The following is a 13974-nucleotide window of genomic DNA, read 5'->3' as shown; positions in this document are numbered from 1 at the left end:
GAATCCATCGTGCCCTGGAGGTGCCCCCCTCTTCTCTCACTGTAGTCCTAAGTCTGCAGTGAGATGCTTAACTTTTAGAGAGCTGAAGTCAGCTGCAGTGAAACCAGACCTTTGCCTCGTGTTCCCAGGTGAGGGCTGACAATTCCTGAATGACGAAGATCCTTCGGTATCAGAGTTTATTTGGAGTTATGACTCAGCACTTGGAGACCAGCCCAGGCCTGCCTGGATCTTTGATACCAGCTTCAACAGACCCACCAGACGTTATCAGCTTTTGTTGTTGGAATGTTGATCGTCTGCCAGCAAACCCAGATTTATCGCTCTTTAACACAATATTCCAGGCTTTTGCTGCAAGCAACTAGCCACAAAAACATAGAATGCTTTTACTTTATACTTTTGCAAATACCTTTCGTAGAATCATAGAATCATTAAGGTTGGAAAAGACCTCTAAGATCATCAAGTCCAGCCGTCATCCCAACATCACCATGCCTGCTAAAACATGTCCCGAAGTGCCACATCTACACATTTTTTGGACACTTCCAGGGATGGGGACTCCACCACCTCCCTGGGAAGCCTGTTCCAATGCCTGACCACTCTTTCAGTAAATAAATTTTTCCTAATATCCAGTCTGAACCTCCTCGATGCAACTTGCCTCTCACCCTATCGCTAGCTACCTGGGAGAAGAGACCAACGCCTGCCTCACTACAACCTCCTTTCTTTGAAGAAAGTTTTCTGAATCTAAAAGCTTTTCTGTTTAATTAGTCCTATAAGTAGATGTAATTGACCATGTTACCTCTTTCTGCAAGTCCTGCCTCTAAAATGTTTCCCATGAGATATAACCTCTGATGAGTAGGAAGGTGGTTCTGGCTCTTTACCTCATGCAGTTTCCCCTCTTATTTCTCTGTGTTAATTTTTTAAGCAAAGACTGTAAGGTCTGTCTCTTGTATGGAAAACACTGACAGGAGCAGTTTTCATTTAAGGACTTTCAAACTATTGTAAGACAGCTAAGTATGATTAATGCTGAAGTTTAAAAATAGTTCTGAGGAATCCCAACTGAAATGAGTGTGGCTGAATATACAGATCAAATCGAGCTATGGGTCGGAAGAATTTTAATGAATTCTTGGGGAACTAGTCAGTCCTGTTCTGTGGCACCTGAAGTGTGTAACCTGAATGACAGAGAGGGGGGTGAAAAGGTGGTTCAGCAGTACACGGTTAGAGTTACGAACTTTGTTTGTCGGAGTCCTACTCTTAAAAGCAAAGTAATTATAGCTACAATATCTGTTTTGAGAATGGGAGAAGCAGAGACCTTGCCTGGACACACAGAGGTTAGATCAGAGCAGCCTGAAAGCTCTCAGAGGCTGAGCTGAAGACCCGAAGGGGCGAGGGGGGGATGTGCTGCAATATGGGGCCGAGCAGCATGAATGGCCTCAAGTTGCATCAGGGGAGGTTTAGATTGGGTATTAGGAAAAATTTCTTTACTGAAAGAGTTGTAAAGCATTGGAACAGACTGCCCAGGGAGGTGGTGGAGTCCCCATCCCTGGAGGTGTCCAAAAAATGTGTAGATGTGGCACTTCGGGAGATGTTTTAGCAGGCATGGTGATGTTGGGATGACGGCTGGACTTGATGATCTTAAGAGGTCTTTTCCAACCTTAATGATTCTGTGGTTCTATGAAAGCAGCCTTTCCCTCACTGCTTACCAACAGGCAACCTGCTGCTGGTCACAAAACACACAAGATGGGAAAACAAGACCATAGAATCATAGAATCATAGAATAGTTTGGGTTGGAAGGGACCTTAAAGATCATCTGGTTCCATCCCCCCTGTCATGGGCAGGGACATCTTCCACTAGACCAGGTTGCTCAGAGCTCCATCCAACCTGGCCTTGAACACTGCCAGGGAGGGGGCAGCCACAGCTTCTCTGGGCAACCTGTGTCCGTGCCTTACCACCCTCATGGTGAAGAATTTCTTCCTAATATCCAATCTAAATCTGCCCTCTTTTAGTTTACAGCCATTCCCCCTTGTCCTATCACTACACACCCTTGTGAAAAGTCCCTCTCCATCCTTCCTGCAGGCCCCTTCAGGTACTGGAAGGCTGCTCTAAGGTCACCCCGGGGCCTTCTCTTCTCCAGGCTGAACAGCCCCAACTCTCTTAGCCTGTCCTCATAGGAGAGGTGCTCCAGCCCTCTGATCATCTTCGTGGCCCTCCTCTGGATGTCTACGTTTTCAAAACTACTCTTGAATTTATATTTTTCTGTTTCTCTGTTAAATTTGACAGGAAGCTGAGCAAAAGGGATAAAAAGCTGTCACCGAGCATGTTTTTGTCCTGCTAGTCTCGTGCTCCCAAAGCGACTGTTGACATGTAGCCCACCTCCCTGCATGAAAAAAGGCGCAGGGTTAAACCTTGTCAAGATGCCTTCGACGGAGCGCTCGGTCATTGACCAACCCCGGCGGGAGGCAGAGGCTGCTGCTTCCCCGGGGGAGCTGAGCAGTCCGATGGACGCTGTGTTGGAGGCAACCGCAGCCTGGAGCCGCTGGAGTCACTGCTCTCTGCTTTGAAGACCTTGAGAGACAAACAGAACCTTGTAATTCCATACAGAATTATGCTTTTTTGCCATTGTTGTTCCATTTGGGTGGATAAATAGAAAATTTTATGGTCAGCATCCATCGTGGCATAACTTTAATATAAAATCTTCTCTGTAAACATTTAAAGCAAAATAGCAGCCTCAGGTGCTACTTCCAGCATGTTTACTACAGGTGAGATTTTTAAAAGACTGCAGACATTTCATGCTTTGTTCTCAGCTGTCATCGGTTATGAAAGGTTGAGGAAAAAACTTTTCACATCAAGAAGCGTTTAAAGCATTAAATCAAAATTTTGTACGATCTCCTCCCAAACTATGCAGTACTGACCCGCCACTTGCCTTTGTGCTTGCTGGCCTGGGAATCCTCTGAGGTTTGCAGCCCTGCCTTTTGGAAAGACCCAGTCTAGCCTACAAGTTGTCTTTTTTTGTTTGGTTTTTTTTTTTCTTTTTCCCTAAGTGGTTCAACAACCTGGACTTCACAGCTGCTTGCTGATGGGGAAATGGTACTAAGTGTCTCTCTGATCCAATTTTAAAGACTTGCTTCCATGACCACAATTTAGCATCAAATCTCATGGGACAGTATTTCCTTTGAAGCTTCTATTTCCCCCAAAGCACCAAGCCTACACTTTTCTTAGGGCTGTCCTCCTACTCGCCTTGCTGATTTGTATTAGGTTTTCCTCCGTCTCATTCCGAGCTTGCTTTTCTCTTTTTGAACTGGTCCCACCCCCACACAAACAGCTCCGAACTGAGGAGCAGCCTTCCAATCGACTTCATCTGGGGAGCACACGTTTTCGGCGTGGAAACTCTCTAATTTCGCCTTGGTGATCTATAAATCAACGCCTTCTCCAGGTTCTAAAATAAAGGGCAAGAAATGTATTTTTACACAATTTAAATCATGGATAAAGTCTAATTTTTTAAAATAGAGTAACAGCTTGGCTGCTTATACTTCGCTCTTGGCCACGATGCTTGGAAAACCAAATACTCCCACGTAACCCAAGGGGTGCTTAAACGTGTTGGGGCAGCACAAGGCCCCCGCGCAGGTGCCGGCTGGAGAACGGCGAGTCTGGCCGCAAAATAAACCTTATTAAATGTTTATTTAATGGGACCTTATAAATGCCTACAAATATCTTAAGGATGGGTGTCAGGAGGATGGGGCCAGACTCTTTTCAGTGGAGCCCAGCGACAGGACAAGGGGCAATGGGCACAGACTGAAGCACAGGAAGTTCCATCTGAACACGAGGAAGAACTTCTTCCCTCTGAGGGTGACGGAGCCCTGGAACAGGCTGCCCAGGGAGGTTGTGGAGTCTCCTTCTCTGGAGATATTCAAGACCCGCCTGGACAAGGTCCTGTGCAGCCTGCTCTAGGTGACCCTGCTTCGGCACGGGGGTTGGACTGGATGAGCCACAGAGGTCCCTTCCAACCCCAACCATTCTGTGATTCTGTGAAAGGACGGCGCGTGGGGGTGACGATTTTGGGGCTAAAATAAAGACGGGGGAAGGAATGTCACCTTCCCACCCCGGCTGCCAAACCCACCGATTCAAAGAGTGGGGTTTGTTTTTTTAAATTACTGCTTTTTGCCTTCCCCCCCCGCAGCGCACCCGGACGTCACACCTGGGTCCCCCTCCTCCTCCGCTGCCCCGGGGCACGCTCAGAAGCGACGGGGAGGGCGACCGGCCCCCCAGCGCCCGGGCCACGCCCCCGGACCCGCCCCCGATGCAGCCCCGCCAGCACCGAGGCCCCGCCCCCTGCCGGCCCCGCCCCCGGCCCCGATGCAGAGCCGCCGGCCGCCGGCAGGGGGCGGGCCTTGCTTGCGCGCGGCCGAGCGGCGGCACGTAGTTCGAGAAACGTCCGGAAACAGCCGGGCGGAAGTGACGTCGCGCGTGACGAAGCTTCCTGTTGGCGGCTGAGGTGAGCTGCTGCCGTTGCCGTTGTCCCGGGCTGGTGGCGGGGAGGGTGGCGGCCGGCGCTGCGGAGGCACCGGGGCGGGTGAGTGAGTGCGGGGCTGCCGCGGGACGGGCCTCGCCTCGTTCGGCCCCGTGAGGGGAAGCGGTGGGGGCGGGGGCCGATTTCTGGGCCAGGCCTCGTCGCTTCGCAGAAGCGTTGCCGGTGACGGGGCCGGCTGGCGCGGCTTGGCCGGAGGCCCGGGCTGGCGGCGCCGCCATGCTGGCCGCGAGAGGGCCGGCGGCGGGCTCCTCCGCGGCCCTTGGGGAGCTGCGTGGCGGCGGCGGCGGCCCCGCGGCGGGCGGCGCGGGGCTTGTGCGGGCCGCGCTGGCGAGCGGGGCGGGGACCTCCGGCGTGCGGGGCGAGCGGGCGGGCGGCCGGGCAGCCGTCCCCGGGCGCCGCGGCTGCGGTGGGCTCATCCCGTGGCTGGGAGCGGAGGAGGTGCAGCGCGGGGTCCCCGGCCCGGCCCCGTCGGGTTGGTCTCCGCTTTGGCGCGAGCGGAGAAGGCCCAGGGGGGAAAAAAAATACCCTGGATTTCCATTTCTGCTTGCGGTGGTTTCGGTTGCAGAAAGGTGAGGGAGAGCCTGCCTTCCCCCTCTTCTCTTGGATGTGTTGAACAGACCTTCCACTTAAAGTCCTTTTCTTCGCAGCGTCGTTTTTTGGCCTGCGTGTAAACTCAGCGTGCGTCTTTTTGTTTTTTTTTTTTTATTTTCACCCGATAGAAGTGGTTTAGTTAAATCCTGTTCTGCGCTGACTGACTCAGAGCCGGGTCAGCAGCGAGGTTTGTCGTGGGCGAGGCGGTAGCGGTCGGGTGCTCTCAACTCGCCGCTGCCGAGTTGAGAACGGTCACCGGCAGGTAAGGAACATAGTTCGCTGTCAGTTTTTGCTGGGCGGCGAGTTTGGGCAGTGAAGTTGTTCATGACCAGCGTGCGTAGCAACACTTCATGCTGTGTTACAGTTTTACTGTCCGAACTCTCGTTGGCCGCTGAAAGCCTGTGCTGCAGGCTTGAGCCGTTCTGATGGAGGCACTAGAAAAGGTTTTTCAAAATAGAGAGAAAGTTTGTTTTGAATTCTGATAATAATAAACTGCTTGTTTGGTTCGCATTTGGGCGCAGTAGCATCATAGAAGCTATATTTGTAACAATACTAATGCGGAAATGGTCAGGCTTCTGACATTGCATAGTCAATCAGTGATCAAGCCCTGAGTTTTTAGGAAGTGTCAAAAAAATGATAAGAACAAGGTGTTGATACAGAGGGAACAGCTGGACTGAGACTGGGCTCTGCCTCTCTGGTCCTCTGAGGCTGCAGTTACTGCTGCCTGCTGACCTTAATTTTTGTTTACTCTTTGGAGACGCTTGTACTCTAGCTAGAAGGGATTTTATGTTTGGCTGATTATCAAGAGCCTGGTGGTTAAAGTACCATTTAATTTGCTGGATTATCTTGTCAGAGAAGATTTGTTTGGACCAGTGAGTAGATGTATTTACAGTTCTCATATCTGTGACTACTTTTTTTTGTGGGTTTTTTTTTTTTCTTTATTTTAAGCAACCAGAATGCTAACTAGTGCATGATACTGGTCTAACTTTGTTTCCCCATCCTGGCTCTCATGCTGCCTTTTCAGTGGAGAACAAGAGACCATTTGAAATGAAAGTCAATGGAGGATTAAATTTTCTTAAATAATCTCAAACATTGGAGGAGAAATTTAAATTGCTACTTCTACTGGCAGTAGCGTTTAAACTACAACATTAACAATAATTTCTCTATCTGTAAACTGCAAGTTCCCTCATTCTTAATCAGATTTGTCTGTTTAGTACTAATGCTTTCTGACTACAGCACATTTTTACCAAAACAACTTTTCTCACTGGTATTTTCTTCTGTCTTTCCTAGATCGATGCAGTTTGCTAATTTATCTTGGCTGGATTTTGAGGGAAAACATGCAAGGCTTCACTCTTGCGTAACAGCAAATTTTTAGTTGGAGAGATAATATGTTTAACTATTTAGCTTTTTAATATGTTTAATATATATTTGTTGCTACCTGCTGTAATCTTTCTTTCATCCACTGGAAGTTTTGGAACGTACATGGAGAGAGGAAACAACTTATGTTAAATTGTCATCTCGGTTACAAGGATATATGAGTTCCTAATAGTTTTTGGACTCTACTGAGGAAAGAAATACCTGTTTCTTTTTTTTTTTTTTTAACACTGAAACTTTTAGGACTTCTACATCTGTGCTTAATGCATTGGCGCAGATAGGTCTTTGAGCTGAGGTCGTGTGGGATGAGGGTGCTGTTTGTGTTTCGTTGAGAGTCTGGGGCATTGAAGTTCTAGCATGGAATGGACTGAAATGTCACACCAGGTTGAACAGACTGTGTGCAGCCGCCCGTGTTAGTGTGTTCTGCTCATGTGCTGCTGGCTACAGAAGATGGTGCATTTCGATCATGTCAATATACTGGACTTCCAGACTTGAACAGGCCATCCGTTTCTTACCATACAAATAGTGATGTTTTGAAGGGAATGTATTGCCTTAATTTTCACCTTAGTTGTGTGAAGTTTATTGTTGCAGCATTTTGCTCCTTATGTAGGAAGTGGTCCGTTTCTCTAATAGCGTTAATAAAGAAGCTCATCAGCTTTGTCCTCAAAACAGTTTCTGTGAACGTTTTCTTTGTCTTGATTTATTCAAGGAATGGAAAGACAAGTGAGAAGTTACTTAGCTGTGTCAAAACTTATTGCGTCTTATGTATGATTGTTGTTTGTTTCAAGATAGATCTAAATTGAAATTCCAGTTAATGATACTAGTAGGTTTAAATTATCTCCTTTGCTTTTTGGTGAAATGCTGAATTTGAATGCATGTTAGATTTTTCTTAAGTTTAGACTTAATGAAAGCATTATTCTGCTTCTGTTTATTTAACTGCTAGGGAAGAGAGGATTCATGCATATGAATTTCACTCCTGCAGTTACTGGTTGTAGGTTTCACTTATGTTTTCTATTTGTTGTGAATAAGTACTGAGGTCCCACTGGTATTAGTGAGGACCCAGAACGTAATGAGGATCTTACAGTTCATCTAATAAGTCTGAAGACTTTTATAACTACATTGCAGCCAGTTTTTGTTAAAACTTTTTTAATTCTTTTGACTAGAAGAAATTATTTTCTATCTTAAAATGTAGTCTGTGACAGTCTGTCATCATTCTGAAAAAGAAATTGGCGTTTGCTTTAACATAACTTTTTTTTTTTTGGTGGTTGGCTTAAGTAAAACTATCATGACTCCAAAAACTACTTCAGGGGAAGTGTGTAGAAACTTTAAACTATTTTCTTTTCCCTGAAGTATCATCTGGTTGCATGTGATTATTTGGCTGAAGCTTTCTGGACCCAGTCTTTGCCAGTTGAGGCTTTCACTGCTTTTAATCGCTAATCAAGCACAGATCATACATTCTTTAAAATGAGTTAGGAATATTTTTCTTTGGATAAAATAGCTTTTTATGGTTGGTTTTAAGAGAGTGCCAGTGTTCCAGATATTTGTACGACATAATTCCAAATTTGGCCACCTGAGTTGTTGTGTTTTGGAAAAATGCCCCTTTGGTTTAAGGAGAGGCCGTGAATAAGTACCCCTTGATTTAAGGCATGCTCATAGATCAGATCGATAAGCAGTAGAGTATCAGCCAAGGGTGTGAGGGCAGTCTATTCACTCAGCTACTTCCTTTTCCAGTTTTTGTTAGCTAGTTCATGTGTCTTTCACAGATGAAGATTTTCGATTTCTTCTGTTTCCATTTTTGATAGGTTAATTGTTTTTTAATTGTTTCTTACTCGTTGCCCTCTACAGGCTTTCTGTGTACCAGACAGTATTATGCACATGAAAGTTGTGGAGTTGTTGACATGGTTGTCTTGCTCTCCGTGGGGAGGACAGGAATGGACAGAGTTCTTTGTAACTCCTTGCCTGAGTGGGTGACCCCTGTACAGGTGGCTTTTTTTTGATTGTGGATTGTTTGGGTTGTGGGGTGCTTGGTTTTTTTTGATAGAACTTGAACTGCAGGGTACAGCAGTCAGCCTGGCTACCTCTTCCGCTGTATGAACTGCATCCTCTCCTATAATAATCACTGTATTCAAATCCACTCTGTTTTCTAACATAGAAACAGGATGTTTGGTGTAAACATGAGATTAAACTAAGCTTTTTGGAATGTTCATTTTATTAGATTCATCTCGTGGGGATGCTGTGGTAGTATTGATGTGATGAGTATAAACATTGTTATTTAAGTACATTTTATTAACTTTAATTATATGGTAAATTTACATTTTTCCATGAAACAATAAATTTCAAGAACCTGTGAAGTTAGACTGTGACAGCTTTTTTAAGGTTGGGTAGGTAGAAGTTAAAAGTACTGAGGTTTTTAATACACCTTAGTCTGTACCACACTGTGTGTGTAGTAGGGGAAGAAAAATTTAATGTTGGTGCATTGTTTAAATGTATTTGTCAGATTGATTAATCACAAACTTTGTGCAGGTTTTCTTGCTCTGTATTGTTTTGCTCATCAGCATGAAAGTGGCTTGCTTTCGGTTCCTCAGCGTTCTGAAACTTCCTCTTACAAAGATTTTCTGGTATATAGTGTGAGTGTTTTTATGTTAGCACTTCTGCAGCGCTAGCACAGTGGACCTTTGCTAGTGCAGCCGGGAGACTGCTCGTGGTCTCAGCTCAGTTACTATGGCACATCCTAGATACTGTTGCTAGAACTGACAAAGATCTCTTCATTTTATTTGGGATTTGACCAAGGTTTTGGGACTTGTATAGCTTTCTGTGAGTTGTACTAGGTAAAATAAGTTTGATTGTTGCCTGCGTGGTGTTTGGCTCTGAAGGACTGCGGTGTGAGATTTGTCTTTTTTTGGTTAGGGCGTAGGATGACACCAGAAGGCAGTTCCTGTAACCAATACCTGTATGTAAAAGGCAGTGACCTCTTCAAGCCGGTGAGGACTCCTTGAGCCACTGGTACAAATGTGTCTTGGAAGCCTTGGCAAATAGTGCTTTATGTTTGATCTTTATGTACCTTTCTTTTAGATGGGTAACTTGGAGAGATATGGGCAAGTAGTTGCAATTCCTGGTTTGCATTTGAAATCTGTAGCATGTGAACAAGTGAAGTGGCTGAACTTCATCTGAAGCTGGTTACTTTAAGGCTGAGCATATTTGTATATGTCTCTGAATTTACTGGACTGTAGAGAATAAAAAGCTTAGTAAAGGTGTTTTAGCTATATAAATCAAATGAAGAAATACTAGAAAACTTCAGAAGTGTGTGTGTATTGCTTGGCATTCTTTGTGTGGCCCTGGATGCACAACAGTATTAATGCTACTGTAGTTTTGTTCCTACTTTGAAGGAGTGTAAAATTTCATCAGGTCTGGCTGACATACTGCCTTCTGATAAAACTATTGGAATGTTAATAATAATATTTTTTAATTGTAAGCTGCAATTCCCAAAGATCCTTGAGAACATACATCATCTGTTAACATACCAAAGACATCTCAAATTGCTCTGCTGCTGTAGAGTAGATCAGACGCAAGGTCAAGCTGAACTAGGATTCAGAGCAGAGTATTCTTCCTGTGCTGCCAGCAGGACGCAGTCCTTCCGATACGTTCACAGAAAGCAGGCAGGTACTAGGAAGTGCATGGCTGTGCAGCTTCCGTAGGATGTTGGTGACTGGCTGCTTCTGTGCATTGGATGAATCAGGGATTTGGAACTGCACCTCCCTCTATCCAGGTGACTGCACTAGTCACTAAGCTTGAGCTATTCTGGCGTCTTTCAGGACTCTCTGTGCTGCCCTGTTGCTTCATGGCCAGAAATAGATAACTTTTTCTGACTAGGCTGACTGCAAAGGTTGCATGTCCCTTGCTGTCTGAATTCCATCCTGACTGATTTAAGAATTTCTTGTTTGGATGCCTTCCACCCTTCTATATTTAGTTAGGAGTGCTGCTTTGTCATCCCTGAAGGTTGTGCATCTGATTACTTTTTTTCCTTGTCTTTGTCATCTGATCTTATAAAAGTTTATAGCGCTCTACATACCCATCTTCTGTAATTCTTCTCATGGCTTTTATCTAGCTGAGGACTTTGCTATAAAGAGAAGTTGTGAGCCGAGTTTCAGGATAACTCTAAGCTGATCTGGCTCTGGGCTGTGCTCAAGAGGGAGGTCCCAAGCATGGTCATGTACTCCTGTCCGTTGCCTCGTGTCAGTCTGAGCATTCAGGGCTTCCACTCAGTGAGCCAGGACAAAGCTGACATCTCTGGTGATGACTGGGAAATCTGTAAACTATGGAAACTGCTAGTTCACATAAGCATTTGGATGTTTGATTTGTTCATGCTCCAAAGAGGGAGTTAGAGTAGCCGATAGCACCCTGTAAACATAGTGCAATTGTGAACACAAGTAACTGTAGGTTTTTGCAAGCAAACACAAAGGCCATGAAACAACTTGTTGTATCTGGAGGGTTTTTGCTTGTTTTTTTTTCTTCTGAGACTTTGAAGATTTTCTGTGGTTGTAGGCAGGAAATTAGCTAATGTGGGCTGGCTTCCTTGTGGCTTTGGAAATAAAAATCTTCAGTGCCCAGTTAATGAACCTTGCTTGTGTATTTGGAGACAAATTGAAAGATTTCGGGTTGCAAGAAGATTTTTGTCATGTCATTTTGGTTAGGGGAGTGGAGATTTCCTTTTGCAGGAAGATATATGGTTTGCTTCTTTGAATCTTCTAGACATTGTGACCATGCAGATTCCTATTAGCCTTTAAAAAAAAAAAGCATCAGTAGTTTTATCAGCCATTTTCTGCTTTGGTATAAGTTGATGCTGGTTGTTTTCTTGAGTGAATATTTTTTGGTATTTTTTTTTCTGGAAGGACTAGAGGCAGAGGTCTTCTAGTTCATGAGTGGTTGCTTGTTTTCAGGGTGTGTTGTTGTTGTTTTTTTTCTTACGCGATGTTGAGCAAAAATACAAGTATTTTTAAGGGAATAAGTATTAGCTGACACTCTTTCATGGTTTTACATGCTTTGCTTAAGCTGCACAGAAAAAAAAAAGGATTCTGATAAATTTTCCTCATGTAAATACTGCAATATTTTTGCACAAAAGAAAAAAGTTCCTATGATATCTAAAATTGTAGCAGTGCAGTTTGTGTTGTAGCTAGCACACAGAAATAGTACTTAATTGGAGATGTACTCTTACTGTTACCCAAATGTTTGATTGAGAGGAGGAGAATGTGAAATGGTTGTTTTCTTTAGAGAGCTGCTGGCTTGTCTTAATTCCAGACTTTGTATTAGTGGCAAGTAAAAACTAAGCAATAACACACTCGCAAAAGAGAGAATGTGAAAGCCCCAGACATTTCGTTGAAACAGATAGTTCCTCTGTTCTTGGATGAGTTGCTTTTTAGGGTCAGAGTAATCTAGTAAGCACTAGTCGTGTTGCTTCAGCACTCACTTTTGGTCCCAACTTCAGGCTTCTGTTATTTAAGATATGTTGGTATATGTATTGAGTCTGAACTTACAACACTGCAACACTGTTTTTGAACAAACAGCTAATGTTTAAAGAAATATGTGTTGAAACCAATATGATTACCAGTGTGTGCAGAGTTCTCTAGGAAAAGATGTGATTTTACTTTTTAGATCTAAGTTGCTTTTCCTACCTGCTTATTCTAGCTAGAAGCTAGAATTTTGAATTTTCCTTTGAAGATATGTGCTTAAATTGAGAGGAATGCTAATGCAAATCTTGTGTTTAAGAAAAAAAGGAGAATATTGAAAAAGCCCTTAGCAGTATGGTGTGTGTGCTGTCATGTGTTGTGGCTTCCTGCTGTTTTGTTCACTGGTTTAGGTTAGTATCTCCTGTTAGGAGGGGCTCTGACCTCTAGCCTTAAGCTTGACTGATACTAGACTTTTTTTCTCCCCCCTCTGATTTCTTTCTGTGAACTACGTGTTCCATGTATGCAATTGCTCATAAGGATTTGCTACAGGATTTGATAACATACTTAACCCACACTAGCCATGCTCCTCACCTGTGTATTTGTAGAGCTGTTCTCCTAGTCGTTGTTTTGCTGCTTCCCAAACTAGCGAGGCTAGTTGATTGCAAATACTCTGGGATATTTTTGCTATGTAGATGTATGTGTACATATTGAACCTTGCCATTGCTGTGTTAGTATTGGCATTTTTAGTGTTAATTTTAATGCATGGCTCCCAGCTTCCCTTGGTTTTGGTCACGGTATTAAATATACCTTTACTGTATGTTTTGTCGTGGAGGTTTCTTCAAAGGGCAGAGTCAATTAGAGGTCTCTACCTGCTACGCTTTAATTTTCGAAGTGTTTGTGGGACTATATGGTTAACTAGATTGCTAAAACCACTGAAGTTTTAAAAACACGTAGATCCTCCAATATATTTACTTCTGTAAGTAGTTTGGATTGGGGAGGTAGCGTGGCAGGGTCTCTTTTAAACTGGTTTTGCCATTTGAGGAAATGCATGTGTGTAACCACATCCCCAATTAAAGTTAACTAGCTTTAACCTACAACAGCAATATATTTAGAAGATGTACCAATTTATTTTGAAAATAAGTCTCTCTCTAGTGTTTGTATCCCAGTATGTTGAAAGATACATATAATACTAGTACAATAAATTAACTTCAAAATCATAGAATCATAGAAAGTTTTGGGTCGGAAGGGACCCCTAGAGGTCATCTAGTCCAACCCCCCTGCAGCGAGCAGGGACACCACTAACTAGATCAGGTTGCTCAGAGCCCTGTCCAACCTGGCCTTGAATGTTTCCAGGGATGAGGCCTCCACTGCCTCTCTGGGCAACCTGTGCCAGTGTTTCACCACCCTCATTGTAAAGAATTTCTTCCTTATATCCAGCCTAAACCTACCCTGTTTTAGTTTAAAACCATTACCCCTTGTCCTGTCACTCCTGTCTCTACTAAAAAGATTGTCCCCATCTTTCCTATAGGCTCCCTTTAAGTACTGAAAGGCTGCAATCAGGTCTCCCTGCAGCCTTCTCTTCTCCAGGCTGAACAAGCCGAACTCTCTCAGCCTGTCCTCATAGGAGAGGTGCTCCAGCCCTCGGATCAGTTTTGTAGCCCTCCTTTGGACCCGCTCCAACAGTTCCATGTCCTTCTTGTGCTGAGGGCTCCAGAGCTGAACGCAGTACTCCAGGTGAGGTGTCACCAGAGCAGAGTAGAGGGGCAGAATCACCTCTCTCGACCTGCTGGCCACGCTTCTCTGGGCTGTATCATGCTTGATTCTTTCAGCATGTATGTGAAAGAACATGAAAATGAGACTTTGCCTGGGCTGAAGTAAAAAACGCTGTATGACTTGGGGAGTGGGGGAAGTGATTTCAGTGAATTCTTGTTCTTGATGCACAGGATAAGAAAAAATGACTGATAACATTGCTGCATTAGGTTCTAAGTGTATTTGGGTGACTTTGCCTGCACTGAGTTAGTAACTCATTGAAAAGGTCGGTGTTGC

The 13974-nt window shown here is 44.4% G+C and overlaps 1 protein-coding gene across 4 annotated transcripts in view; it reads left to right on the top strand.

Annotated features, from left to right (window-relative positions):
• Window positions 1–4422: 4422 nt before the first annotated feature.
• DNAJB6 (DnaJ heat shock protein family (Hsp40) member B6) overlaps window positions 4423–13974 on the top strand; it is a 63496-nt gene continuing 53944 nt past the window's right edge. For 2 of the 4 annotated variants that reach the window (XM_075419763.1, XM_075419760.1), the window contains exon 1: window positions 4473–4561. The gene's annotated coding sequence lies outside the window, so the exon portion shown is untranslated. Of the gene's footprint in view, window positions 4562–4977; window positions 5089–13974 lie in introns of those variants that run through there. The other 2 variants (XM_075419761.1, XM_075419762.1) reach the window with 2 other exon arrangements.

This window comes from Opisthocomus hoazin, chromosome 4 (assembly GCF_030867145.1).
Source record: "Opisthocomus hoazin isolate bOpiHoa1 chromosome 4, bOpiHoa1.hap1, whole genome shotgun sequence".
Classification (NCBI taxonomy): domain Eukaryota; kingdom Metazoa; phylum Chordata; class Aves; order Opisthocomiformes; family Opisthocomidae; genus Opisthocomus; species Opisthocomus hoazin.
The sequence above is the reverse complement of the archived record's forward strand: the minus strand, read 5'-3'. Positions and strand labels throughout refer to the sequence as shown.